Source organism: Columba livia, chromosome 12 (assembly GCF_036013475.1).
Source record: "Columba livia isolate bColLiv1 breed racing homer chromosome 12, bColLiv1.pat.W.v2, whole genome shotgun sequence".
Lineage (NCBI taxonomy): Eukaryota > Metazoa > Chordata > Aves > Columbiformes > Columbidae > Columba > Columba livia.
Window position 1 is genome coordinate 5,002,155 of NC_088613.1, and position 13,569 is coordinate 5,015,723.

General features: G+C 38.5%; 1 protein-coding gene across 6 annotated transcripts in view; it reads left to right on the forward strand.

Moving 5' to 3' along the window:
• The window catches only part of AFF2 (ALF transcription elongation factor 2), a 333,925-nt gene that overhangs the window by 62,544 nt on the left and 257,812 nt on the right, over positions 1-13,569 (forward strand). The gene's annotated exons all lie outside the window — the stretch shown is intronic.

The following is a 13,569-nucleotide window of genomic DNA, read 5'->3' on the forward strand; positions in this document are numbered from 1 at the left end:
TTTTCATTTATGTGATTTTTTTTTTTGGTTTATACAACAAGCCAGCTTCTAGTAGATACTAGATGGATGAGCTTTCTCCTTGAAATCCCAATTTGTAGTTTCTTAAAGCTTTTGTTCAGATGAAAACCCAAATTAATTTTTGAGCTATTTAAGGTATCTACCTGTGACTAATTGTCCTAAACAGTTTTCTAGTAGATGGCAAAATATTTGTTATTAGTCCCTGATCCAATAACTGCAGGTTTCCGTACAGATTCTGTGATAGTAGCTATACTTTCAAGGTTTCAAAAAATGAAGTGTTTTTCTGTGGTACTCCCAAATACCACATGTGATTTCACCTTTGGTAACTGTTCATGGCATCAGAAATTGAAGTTTGGGGAGCCTTCTTTTCCTTTTAATTAAGAGTGTTTAAACTGTACATTGTAAGGGCCGTGTTTTATTGGCTTGGGCACAATTTGATGAATACTTTCTGCCAGCAATGCTGCTTTCTAGTAGGAGGCACTTCACGGTGTCCAGAAGGAAATGACTGTGGGCTCGGACCGATGTGAGAACACAGAGGGATCCTTTGCGACCGGTGCTGATGGATTTTTAAGACACAAGTGTGTATTATTTTCTAAAACGCATCTAGAACATAAGATGGTTTCAGCATTAGCTCCTAGGGACCACAGGAATGCAAATTGAGAGAGCTGTATTTATAAAATAAAAATAGGTGCTGGTCTGAAGCTGTATGCTAGAGTAGAAATGAATTTTAAATTACATGTGCCTGAGGCTTTACTTTACTTGCCGTGGGCAAGGCAGTTCCTCCAGCCATGGCACTGTATGCAGAACTGTGCTGCTAACAAAACACTGCTTTGGGAATAACTGAACCTATACATTTTGTAAAGCTTTTCCTTCTGCTGAAAAAAATATTACCAGATGATTTTTTTATTTCCGTTCTTCCTGCATTTTTACTCTGTCATGCTCAAGTTAATGCAGAGTTAAACACAAGGCTGAACTTCCACTCCGGCTGAAAGCGGTGCTCTGCTAATGCCATCTATGAATCTGAAGCCACGAGCCAGATTAATGGAAATGAGATGTTCCACTTTTCCACCAGCCCTAAAAGTGATTCTCTGCCTGGCGGGGTGAGTGCAGAGGAGACTTGTTTTCTGCTAGTGTGATTATAAAATCCAACCAGACCAGCAGCACTTGAAAATATCAGTTTCCAGAATCAAAATATCAGCCCAGTCTTGCACATCCTATTTTGTATTTTTCTTGGAGATCTTTGGTGATGCTTGTATTTTTGAGAGGAGGATTAAAAATAAGTTTTCATATTCTGATTACATAGTTTTAAATCGCTAGTCATATGTGGAATCATGTAAGCAGGAAAAAAATACAGTTATTTCAGAATTGTTTTGCTTACATGCTTTTCAGAGCCTGCTGAGCTGTGTCCCTGCTTAACTGTAAAGATGCTGCAGCTGCCCAGTACAGCTGTTGGCTTGAGTGGGATTGCTCCTGTGAGTAAGGGCAAGTTCAGGCCTTTCTTGTTATTTGTGGCTCTGTTTCCTAAGAATATCAAATGTCTTTCAACAATGGTAATGTCAAATGATGAAATTAACACTGGAGAGTTTAGTATTTACAAAAACTTAGTTAAAAAAAGGGGCTTTAGAGAGCTGATTAGTCAGTCTTGAAAGCAATAAACCCCCCCCACATCCATGAATGTATGTTGAGCAGAAATAAAACTATAGATTTTGCCTCTCTTTTTCTACTTGTGCCTTTAGGGGGCTGTAGCAGAAATGGAATACATAATGTATTGACAGGAGATGTATATTCCACTTGTGAGTAGGGCTCTGAATCCTCTTGGCTTCACTGTTTCTGAATCATCATGTCTTTACTCAGTGGAGAGATAAATATGGCATTCACTTCAACCCATATAGCCCGTTATTCATTTATATAAAGCAGGACCAATTAAGACATTCTTTTCTGTATTTGCACATTCTACATATGGAGCAAAAGGGAGTTAAAAATATCTGTTGCAGCAAATGTGACAGGATGCTCTTTGAATACTGAACACGTTACTCCTGGAGCTCCTCTGAGCAGTGAACTGAGTTTGGGAACTGTTGAAACAGACATACGTTTGGTTTTATGTTTGCTGCATTTCTGATGTATAAGATCCATAGTCACCCACTCACTTATGTAAAAAAATGCTTTCCTTCCACTTTAACAGCTGCTGGCTCCCGAGCAGACAGCTCATAGGCATGGACAGAGCCACAAGTGAATGCAGGTTTGGAGGCAGATGCCCGTATTCCAGGAGGGTTCCATATTAGGTAGCACTAGTGTATCAGAATGAATTATTTTATTGGTATTGCTGCTTTCTTTCAGAACATGTGTTTTGACTTTTTGTTCAATCTCTGAGAGTTTGAGAAGAGAATGAAGTTAAAAATAAAAAAATAAAAAAACCCTAAGAAATTCCTGCTATTGCAGGCTTAAGGAAATAAGCCAAAATATACATTTTCAATTCCAACAACATTTCAGAGTGGTATAAGTCTCTGTTGGCTTAAGTGTTTCTTGGCACAAAATGCTGATTATGTATGTCTCAAGGAGACAATCAGCATGTTCATACAAAAGTCTCAATCCGTAAAATACAATAACATGTGGTTGCCGCTAAAGATTTGCTGTCAAAATAGATAAGAAACGTTCTTCTGGATTACGATATGGGGCTTTACATTGAAAAGCTTTGTTTTGCATTAAAAGGTAGTTTGTGGCATTGTGAAGTGATGAAATGGTATGCAGCATAATACTGTTTGAATGGGAAGGAAATACAGTAAGATATAAACAGGTTTGATGATATTTTTTTCCTAGCAACTCAGTAATATTTAACTATTGCATTGCTGTCTGAAACAAGTCACTCCAGTCCTTGCTGAGAAGGATGCAATGGGGTGTAAAGCTTTTCCTCAAGGCCTCAGGCAGAAGAGGCTGTGTGGGGAAAGGCAGCAGGATGGCCCAACATATTTTGGTGGGTCAGAATGTATATGAATAACTCCTGTCTTGTGGACCAGTATAACAGTGATGGATTCAGGCACGTCACTTTGCATCCTTTATGTCTGCTAGGCTGAGTTTTATGACATAGGCTGGAAACTTCTGATCCTGCAGTTTTGGTGTCTTCCCATGCTGAGTATCATGGGGTCAGAAGAGGCCATTCATGAACGGGTTCCTCTCTCTCAGCACCTGGAGTGGGGAATGAGGACAGAGGAGAGCGGTGCTGCGAGGCTGCCCAAGGCTCCATGTCAACCCTCCTGCCAGGGCTACACCAAACCCCCGTGCTGTAACATGTCTTCGAGAAAGTCTTCAATGCAGTGAATCCCCTGCTTTTCTAGTTAAGTTGCTAAAATAACTATTTTTTTGTTATTGTTGAAAATTGATGCTGCATAAACTCGTTTGAATTTGACTGGCTTTAGCTTCCAAGCACTGGATCTTGTTACACCTTTTTCTGCTAGATTAAGTATCCATCTGCTCTCAGCAATCTTTTCCCTGTGTAAGTATTCACAGGCTGTGATCAGGTTGCTTCTTAACCTCCTTTATGAACTAAATAGACTGAGCTGTAGTCTGTCCTTGTAAGGCAAGTTTTTCCAGGCACTCTAATAGCTCTTGTAGCTCTTGTCTGAATCCTTTCCAAGTGTTAAAGGAGGTAGAGAATCAACCAGCTCAGCAGAGGTGGCCCACTTGGGTTTGATTGGGCAGATTGGTATCAGGAATTGTTAATTCCTCTCAAAAAGACTGAGAGGTACATCATGATGAAGAAGAAAAACAAAGCAGTGTGTTTCATCTGGCAAATGAAGAGGAATTCATGCCTGTATGTCAAGCATCACTTTTCTGAGAAGTCTTGTCTTTTTAGTAGTCAGGCAGAAATTCAAACTAAACCTGTAGTTGCTTTTCCTTCTTGATCCCTCTGTCGTATTTCCCAACATGTCCCAGTGTTGACCTGTGTGGGTCAGGTCTCATGACCTGTCATCCTACTGAAAGTCTGGGCTAAAGTTTCTACATTTGCTTTGTATAATGCAGAAATAAACATTAAAATGTGTGTGAGAGGTTCCCAGTAGAAGGACATTAACTGCATGATTTTCATTATTTTAAAATAATATACATATAATTTGTTACTTTAAATACCTGTAATGGACCATTGATTTACTTGTGCAAAACAAGGCATCTGTATGTGCAGCCTAAGTGACCTATTAATATGTTTTTTATGGACAACTTCAGGGCACAAGGCAGTAATAGTTTATTATTTGATATAACTGTAAGACAGTGAGTTAAATGGGAACACTTGTCTCCATCTTTGTTTTTCATTTTCTAAGTAGAAGAGTAGCTACCTATAGGCAGGTGTGACTATGTTCTCATGCCGTACCATTAAATAAGTTTTTATTATATTGTGCTTCTATTTAGTATAAAAAACAAATATGAATAATTGAAGATTTTAGTGAGGTCTTCATATCGATTGTATTGCCGGTGGTTGGTTTGTGCTGAGCGTTTGGGATTCAGTAGAAATATGTTGTAAATATGTTCTGCTTTGAGGCTGCTCACATTTAAATGTGGTGCATTGTTAGGATGAAGCCTGAATTATTGAAGACTCAGAAAAACTAATCCTTGATAAAATCAGAATGCTTTAAAAAGTTTAAACGAATCCTTTGTCCTTCAGGTTATATGACCTGAAAATAAAAGTATGCAAAAGGATTTAATAAAACATAGGCTACCCTGTGTGAGAGCTCTCCCAAGGCTTTTCAAGGAGTAAATGGTTACCATTACCAGAGGTAATGTACTTCATTTGCTTTCCTAAGAAGGTACTTTGATATTAAGAAAAACTCCTGAGCTAGGATTGGAATTTCAACTCCTGTAGGGCATTTCATCTTGTGCCCTAACAGACCAGCAGCGTGTTTGATTCTGAGGTCAGCTGTATTACTGGGCATCAAACTGCCTGTAATAATTTCAGAGTTACTTTTTGTTTGTTTGTGCACCTTCAGTAGTGATTTTGAGCTGTTATGTGCTGTGATTACAGAATAGCTGATGATGGCTCTGTTCAGAGTTTCCCATTTAAAAAAAATCTGACATATGTTAATATTTTTCTCTCTCACCAGTTCTGCATTTTAAGTGCAAACTTTCTTTTTATTATAAATATGAAAACGTACATTGTTTCTTTATTGTAACACAGCTGTAGCTGGCTCCCGAGAGTGCTTCTCTGAGCAGAGTTTCCCAAGGGAAACATGGGTGCTGTGAAGAGATTTCCCCTTTCTTAATGGTGATACAGTGGCAATAGCTATGTAAAGAAGGTACTCTATTTGTGTATATTTTTAAAAATAATTTATGCTAGTGTTACATTATGTATTTTGATGTGATTTTGATAAATACTATCTATCTGTTTGCAAAGTAAAGTCATCATTCGAATGCACTAGTGCCTAATTTAGTGTTTGCTGAGGTCAGCACAGAGCTTCTACTTCATTTTGAAGGGATTTCATTCTGGTGCTCAAAGAGGGAAAACTGATCCGTAAGACTGAGCTGTGCTTGGGATAGAATGAATAAAAGTTGCACATTGGAATGTGCACTTGTCTTTAGGCACCTGGATGAGATGACCCAATGGACCTAGAAACAAATATATTCTTGTAGGTTTAACAATTTCCGTTTCCATACTGTATGAGAAAATTATAACACGTTAAACGCATTGCTTCATCTGTAAGCTGCTTTTCCTCTCCTTTCTTTAAAATGCTGCAACAGTTTCAACACAAAAGATACCTGTTTGCCTCCTGGGTTTCTCAGGCAGTTACACATATGATTTTGACATGATATGTTTCTTTTTAATTTCCCCTTCTGATAGCCCAGGTGGTGGGAAGTGTAAGCTTGGGGCTTTTAAGAAACTGGTGCAGTGTAAACACATCTACACAACTATACCTGCTCTGAAATCTGGTTCAGTTTAAAAAAACAGACCCTCAGCAAAGACATCCTTTTTGCTTGTATTGATAAGTGAAGGTATGAACACTTCAATGTAACCATCACCTCTCTTCCCATTGCTTTTGGCACTAAGAAAGACCATTGTCCTAATGTGTAAAATTCTTATGTTTGGCATGGAAGATGAGTTTCATTTAGAGGCAGGAATATGGCTGCTTTTTGTTATAGGCATATGTAGGTTTCATTTATTTGTAAGTGTAAATCAGAGATTGGAAATTCATCAGGTACCATACCCCCTTGGGTTTGTCTAATTGGACTTGCTGTATGCAAAGGACTGGCAGTTAAATGCATTAAGTATTTGTATTGGATGCTGTTTCCTTAGGTCAAAAGAAAAACTATTCAACTTGCAGTTTATCATGGTCAGGTTATACATTAAGAAAACTTCTATTTGATGAGTGAGGGATTATATTGTGACCTGCCTGTTGTCTGGTGCTTAGCAGTTACTTAGCTGACAATAGGTACAGTCTAATATTTCACTTCCTTGTGCTACTGCACAAATAATAGTATTTCTAGTTCTCACAGATTATGATTATTACTCAAGTGCTGATGACTGTTCTGTTTTCATAGTCTCTTTGCTGGAAAGATTTATTTTTTTTTTTTATTTTCCCTGCCATAGGTCTCTGCATGCTTCCTTATAATCCTACTGCTCTCCAGTAGGGTCCTGTCAGTGTTTGCTGGATTAGCAGGATAATTTGCTTTCCTGGCATGTTTTGCTTGTCCATAGGGACAGGCTGCTCAAAGGAAGAGACACCTAACCTGGTGCATCAAGATGCAGAAACTAGTAACTATCATTAGTTCTGAGTTCGAACCTCCAGGCGCTGAACTGCATGGTCTTGAAGAACAGTAAGATTGATGTCTGTTGGTAGTTTACCGTGCCAGCCTAGCCTGCTTCCAAACTGAGTTGTAGCGTTATTATCCTTCAGTGACAGGTATGTGCCGTGGTGGTGATCTTTGACCTGCGTAAAATAAGTCAAAGGAACAAAGCAAAACTTCAAAGAACAGGAGTGTGCCCAACACTTTCAAGTGTATGAGAACAGTGTATTGCTAACGTGAGTATTGTGGAGATTTAATCGTTAGCATGTTTTTGTAATTAGAAATCAGACAATCTTTTTAATTTTAGAGCTAGCATTTTTTCTCCTTTTTTTTTTCCCCCCCACTAATCAATCCTGTGCGTTGATTTTGTTTTAAAATTTTGCACATCATATACTCTGATTTATCGAAAAAACAGATGTTGCATATGCAGCTGCTAAAGAGGTGGTCCTGTTTTTGACAGAACAAGTCATCTGAGCCAGCTGCAGTAAGGTTTTGCTGATTCAGACTAATGATCAGGAAAGTGATTTCAAACTCCAGGATTTTCTGATGTAGGAGCCAGCAAACAACTCTAAAACCTAGAACCAATGCATCCTAGAATGTATTTTGTTCGTTTATGTCATACTACGAAGATAGTTTTAATTATTTATGATAATGAACTCCTGAGTAAAGACATTCTGCTATATTTTGTAATGATAATGAAACTTGAGTGATACAGGGCCTCTCCACAGCATCTTGATATTAAATGTGTCTTACAAACAAAATAAGGAGTTGGTCTTATGCTCTTTAAATTTCTTTTTGCTATTTAAAAAGGGGTTAAAAGCTTGTTGTTCTGCTTCTCTCCTGTCTTTCCTTTCCCCTCAAGATAAAACAGGGGCCTAATGCCTTTTCATGTTTCAGAAGTTCACACTGTTAAAAAGCAGCTCTTCATTAGGATCAGTATCCTGCACTTTTTAATGTATGACAGCTCTTGGAAGGCATCTTAAAGAACCTTTCCAAAAATTCTCTGCAAGCTTATGGGGAGCTGCACAAATTTTGCCCACTAGCTGCCTCTACTACCATGCTAAAGGAAAAAGGAGTCATCAGAAATACAATTAAAAAGGCCTTTGCAAGTCACTTGTAAAGTCTTTAGGTACAAATTATGGCAGATGCAACTCAGAGGCTTTACAGTAGTTTATTTCTAATGGTCTGATTTTTTTTATCTCCTTTTTTTTCTTTTTCTCTCTCACTAGTGATCTATTTAAGCAAAAGTTTTTGAAGCAAAAGGTATTTCCTTGCAGAATTAATGATTGGATGGGGGAGGAGTTGATAACCCAAAGTACAAGTGGGGTCCATCTATCCCAGCCCATCATTAGAATCTTTAGTCTCCAGAAAATGCCCTGTACCGATTAACTTTTTTTTTTTTAACCTAAAAAGGATGAAATTTAGTCCAGTTTGCTCTCTCAATTTTTATTAACACTCAAATATTGTGCTTAGATTTGATCTGTTTTAGCCTGGTAGACTGATAGGATGATGTACATGCTTAAGAACTTGATAAATAACAATATATGGAGCGTTTATCAAGAATAATGCCTGGAGTACTTTACCATTTGTCAGTACTTTACTGATTTGATAATTTAACACTCTTGAGTGTTAAAATTGAAATCTTTGCCGGTGGTGGCTGTGGTGCTATTACGAATAGGAAGAGACAAACACTATAAGTAGTGTATTAATGGTAACATTCAGTTTAGGTTTTAGCCCTTACCATGTGGTACATGGGGGTTATATTTTCTGGTAGGTAGTGCAAATAGAGATGCTCTCATAGTAGCTCCTTACCATTAAAAATGGAGGTTAAACCGGTTGTAGATAACGGGACCAAGACATGGGTGATGGAAACTGGTTCCACTACTGCTTCTGCCACTGGTTCATCCTGTGGCCATGAGCAAGTCCTTTAATCTCTCCGTGCCTTGGTTTGTTAATTTGGGATGCATGTTGCTAATGGCAATTAACGGCTTACCTAGTATTTTCAAATTGTTTTGAATGAATAGTTGTCAGGAGAGCCTTTGTTCCCTGTTGTTGGTACCAAATATGTAAATATTAACAGTGGAAAAAATGAGGGATTTATCAGATGAATCACAGGTTCTCATCATTCAGTGTGGTAGGCAGTCCAGTCTTCTCCCTTTGCCTGGTGATTTCTGTCAGCGTTATGAGATGAAAGCCTGTAAAATATTAAATCTTCTAGATCAGATCTGTCTACAAAATCCTATTTAGACTAATGCTCTGATATGATTGTGCTGTAATCCAGTGAATTAACAGGATGATTTTTAAAAGGTGGGCAAACGGCTTTTATTCAAGGAAATGCTTAACCGGAATCTGTGCAGAACTGAGGAATGTAATTGGTACGGTGTCCTCAGGAGGGTTTGTCCTTGACAAGTTGACTTGGCAGGAGCCTATGAGGTCAGTAAGTGTTGATAGACCTGCTCTCCATAAGGGCAGGCTTAGGTATGGAGGGACCAAGACTGTTTCTGTTCAGGTAGTGAAAAAAAATGAAACAGGGGAGAAAAGAATCCAAGGATTCACATAAGCAGATTTTTTTGTATTTATAGAGTATATTCCTCCTGATATTAATTTGGTACGACACCAGTTGAAAGAATATAAAGCTGTAGTTCTGTCTTCTGACTGCTGCTTAATGTGTTTAATACTTGACCTGCAGTGGTGAAGAGATCCACATGGCTGTAGCCAGATGACCTCCTTGAAGCTGAAATCATTAAGTTGTTTAAAAAATATAATAATAATAAAGGTTGCTGTGCAGCGTGGCTGTTTGTGTGCAGTCATGGGGCTCACAGCTCATGAAACGCCTGTTGTGGTGGAGGCCGTTAGCGCCAGGCGCTGCGCTCTCCTGGCCGATGCACGGCAGAGCTGCATTTGGCCATGGAGATGAGCTAACGTAGAGTAAAGGTTGACCCTTCTTGTGGGAACTGTACTCAGTGTTTAACCTAATGTTACACTTGGTTTGTTTTGTTCCTCCTATCAGCTCTTTTAGGGCATGTTGTATGATGTGGGCATCTGTGGCTCAGGAGGCCAGCCTGGGTCTGTCAAGGCCCTTGGTTTTGTCTCTCGGGCTTGTTTTAACCAGAGGTGGGTGTTTTGTGGCTGTAAAATCCACTCTGTAGGATTGTTTGCTTGAACAGATGTTACATTGGCTTCAGAACTGTAATTATTCTTTATTTATGTCTGGTTGCTTGAATCTGGCATTTAAAGAATGACAGGTTCTGGGATAATACAGGGATGTTGGGGGGGGGGGTTGAATTACATACAGTATGTAAAGTTAATGTGAGGAGAATAATACACACTTGTAAAAATCAGAGAATCCTTCCTAGACCGACAGTAACATACACTTTTTTTTTCCCAGGCTTTTAGTGTAGCAAGACTTTCAAGTGGAAAATTGTTAATTTACTATAATGAATTGAAATGTGAAAAAAACAAATATTTAGTTAATTGCCTCATAAATCTGTCTGTTACTATCAGTGGAATTAAATTGATAAACAGTTCTTTAAAATTAATTTCCACATGGCAATGTGCCGATTTTATTTTATTCAAACCTCATTAGGTATTTGTATGAAAGAAAACATAAATTTGTATTTTTGTCACATTAAAGAGCGTGTGTGACAAAACACATATTTCCTACCATGGTTACTGAGGTTTTAATATATTTGGCTCAATGAGGAAAGCTCAGTGTTAGTTATTTTGAAAAGCAGTACCAGCTGAAAAGTGGAAGTATATCATACTTTCCTGATAGTATCATGTTCCTTTCCGGTCAGTACAGCTTAACTTGGAGTCCTTTTTCTGTTGGGGCCAGAGGACGGGGGACAAGGTGCTGGGAGGTCACATGCAGGTTTGGGTTGTTGCTAGTGCTCAAACTGCTGGGTGGAATGTGGGTTCTCTCAGGGGCACTATGGACCTTATTTCTGGTCACCGCCAGGGTGGGAGTTCCTGGTGAGAGGAGGAGGTCGGTGGTTTATGGTTCTGGGCCCGTACTGCCTCTGCACCCGCAACTTTTCCCAGTTTTGAACCTGCTGCAGTAGCACTTGCGGGCTCTTGGTGTGAAAGGAGGTGGGAAGCTGAGTGCTCTTGTGTTTTAATCACCTAATGACGTTATGCCCTGTGCAGTATCAGTTTGTCAAAGTAAGTGGGACACTACACAAAATTCAATAATTTGATACGCTCCATCCTTCCAGCATATGTAGTAAGAACATCCTTGCTGACCTTTCTCAGTGACATTCAGCAGAAGGCTTGTCTCGTGGTGTATGACCCAGTGTTCTGGAAACACACATAAGGATAATTCCTCCTTGCTGTATGGTATTGTTAGGTAGTCTTAAATTTCAACTTGCTGGCTGGAGTTTAGTGGTGGGTGGATAGCTGCAAGTTACTGCTGGTCTTACGGTGAAGTTTAATGTCTGAGAGTCGGGACTCCTCAGTTTTCTTCCCACAGCCATCTCTTACTTCTTGAATATGACCGTCATCAGCTCAAACTTTCATTCCCTCAGTTGTTTTGTGTGACAGTAGTTGCTTCTTCACAAAGGTGTAGTTGGGCATGTCATTCTGTGAGTCATAAAGAGCTTTGAGATCCCCTAAAGAAGCCAGCCAGAGGGACAAAATATTAGTGATAAGTGACCTGTAAGGCTTCAGAGGAAGGAGGTTTCAAACACATTTTCATTTAGCTTTAATAATGCTTTAATAATACTTTAATAATCAAAAGAAGAAATGTTATGTTTAATATTTAAACAATTATATTCACTTTCTGCTTGTGTTAAGTGAGTATTAAAGCAGGATGGAAGCTAGTTTACATATTTTTACACTAGCCTATTTTATTATTAAATAATGAAATGTGCTGAGGTTGGCCAGCCTCCAATGAATATGACTCAACTTACACTGCATTTTAATATTTGCATGTTACAAAGTATAATATTTCTGTTAGAGAAATGGTTGGTGGTAGAGAATTTAAAAAGGATGTACTTAAATAACACATTTTGTCCACGTTATGAAAATAAGTGGTATTCACTTGCTGATTGACAGCAGAACGGCCAAAAATATAAAGGCTTTGTACTGTAAATAACTATTCTTCAGGATGCGGTAGTCCATGTGTCTGATCTTGAAAATGCAGGGTAGAACTAGTGCTGTGGGGTGAGACTGAAGAGCACAGGAGCTTCCCGTTTGCCTGTAATAACTGTAGGCACCCCAAAATAGAGCATGTGAATTCTCTTCTCACATATTCAATAAAATACAATCTTGTTGAATCAATCAGGTTTTCAGACCTGTATGAGTGAGTGACAAACTTAATTTGAGATAAGGTGATAATTTTCAGAGGATTTGAGAAACTCCTTACCACAGAGTATTCTGTTTGAGAGCATTTATTGAATTAAAGTCTTCTAGAGATGTTAAATACAAAGATATCAGGTCCTTTGTACTTAAAACATAACTTCATGTGTCAAAAATTTCTCGGGTCAGCCTCAGTATTTTGGGAAGTGCTTTGCTATGTTCCCAGGGGCTTTACTGGGCTGTTGGCTGGTGTCAGAGGCAGGGTGGCTTCAACAGAGCTTTGGTCTTTCTTCTGTGAATTTGGCCTTAAGCAGCCATGATTTCTTCATTGTGATATTTCTGTCATTCATGAAGCCCATGTGAGATTACAAACACAGTACATGTGAGATTTCAAACACATTCAAAACCTAATTGGAGAAACAGAGTTTCTGTTTGGCTCTGGAAACTGTAGTTCTGAGATAATAATTTGCATCACACCCACTTTAAATATTCAAATAATTTCAGACATGAGGTTGCAGTCTTGGCCAGTCTAAATAAGGTTGTGTTATGATTCTGTTCTGTCTAGAGAAGTGAAATTATTTTACATTTGTTTTTAGGTGCTCATTTTAGCTTTTGAATCCCAGGGCACATTTCAAACTTGTGTCAGTAACACCTACATGCTGTATCCCTAACAGCACAGCATTCCCATGTCGAGTTGAATTTAAGGGTGTTGTCTTTTCAGGGAGCATGGTATGTTTTCCTTACTTTTTCTCAGTGACAAGGTCTGTGATCTGCTGCCTGGTGTGTGTGAGTCAGTACTTACTGTGGGATAGAAGGAACTTTGGTTATTCCCCAATCAGTTTGTTTTCATGTGTACAATCTATAAGATAACTAAAATAAATACACTTGTGCTTTAGCTCAAAGTGATAATGGCCTTAGGGTAGATCGGGAGGATTTTCTGGTTGATCACTTGATTTTTTTTTTTAAATTTTTTTTAAGAAATTCCTAAATTTCATTTGATTTGGATTTGTCAACCAGGAAATCTATGCAGTCAATTTCTGTTGTAATTAATGACCGTAGAAGCTCTGGCATGTGATGGTTTGTACTTAAGACTTTTTAAACTGTTGGCAGTAGATAAAAAAAATTATGTTAGGAGGAGGAATATATCAGAAAAGCTAGTTAATAGGCAATGAGTTGCTGCTGCTTAGACATGGCTATGTTATGAGACTGGGCTTTTTGTCATTATTCCATGGCAAGGCATCGTCCAATGTTCATTGAATTCCCTGGGAAAATTGCCAGGAGCATCAGTTGAAGTTGAACAATACCTTTAGAGAGGATGTAAACCTCAGCAATGCTGATGAACTTTGTGCTGCTTTGGTTAAATTATTTTGTCATACTTTCTGCTCTGTTTATAGATGAGGAATAAACATATGTTTGCTGAAGACATAAGCAGTATTTGTTATAGATTATCTTCCTTACTAGAAGCCAATGATGATGACCTGCTGACTCTGA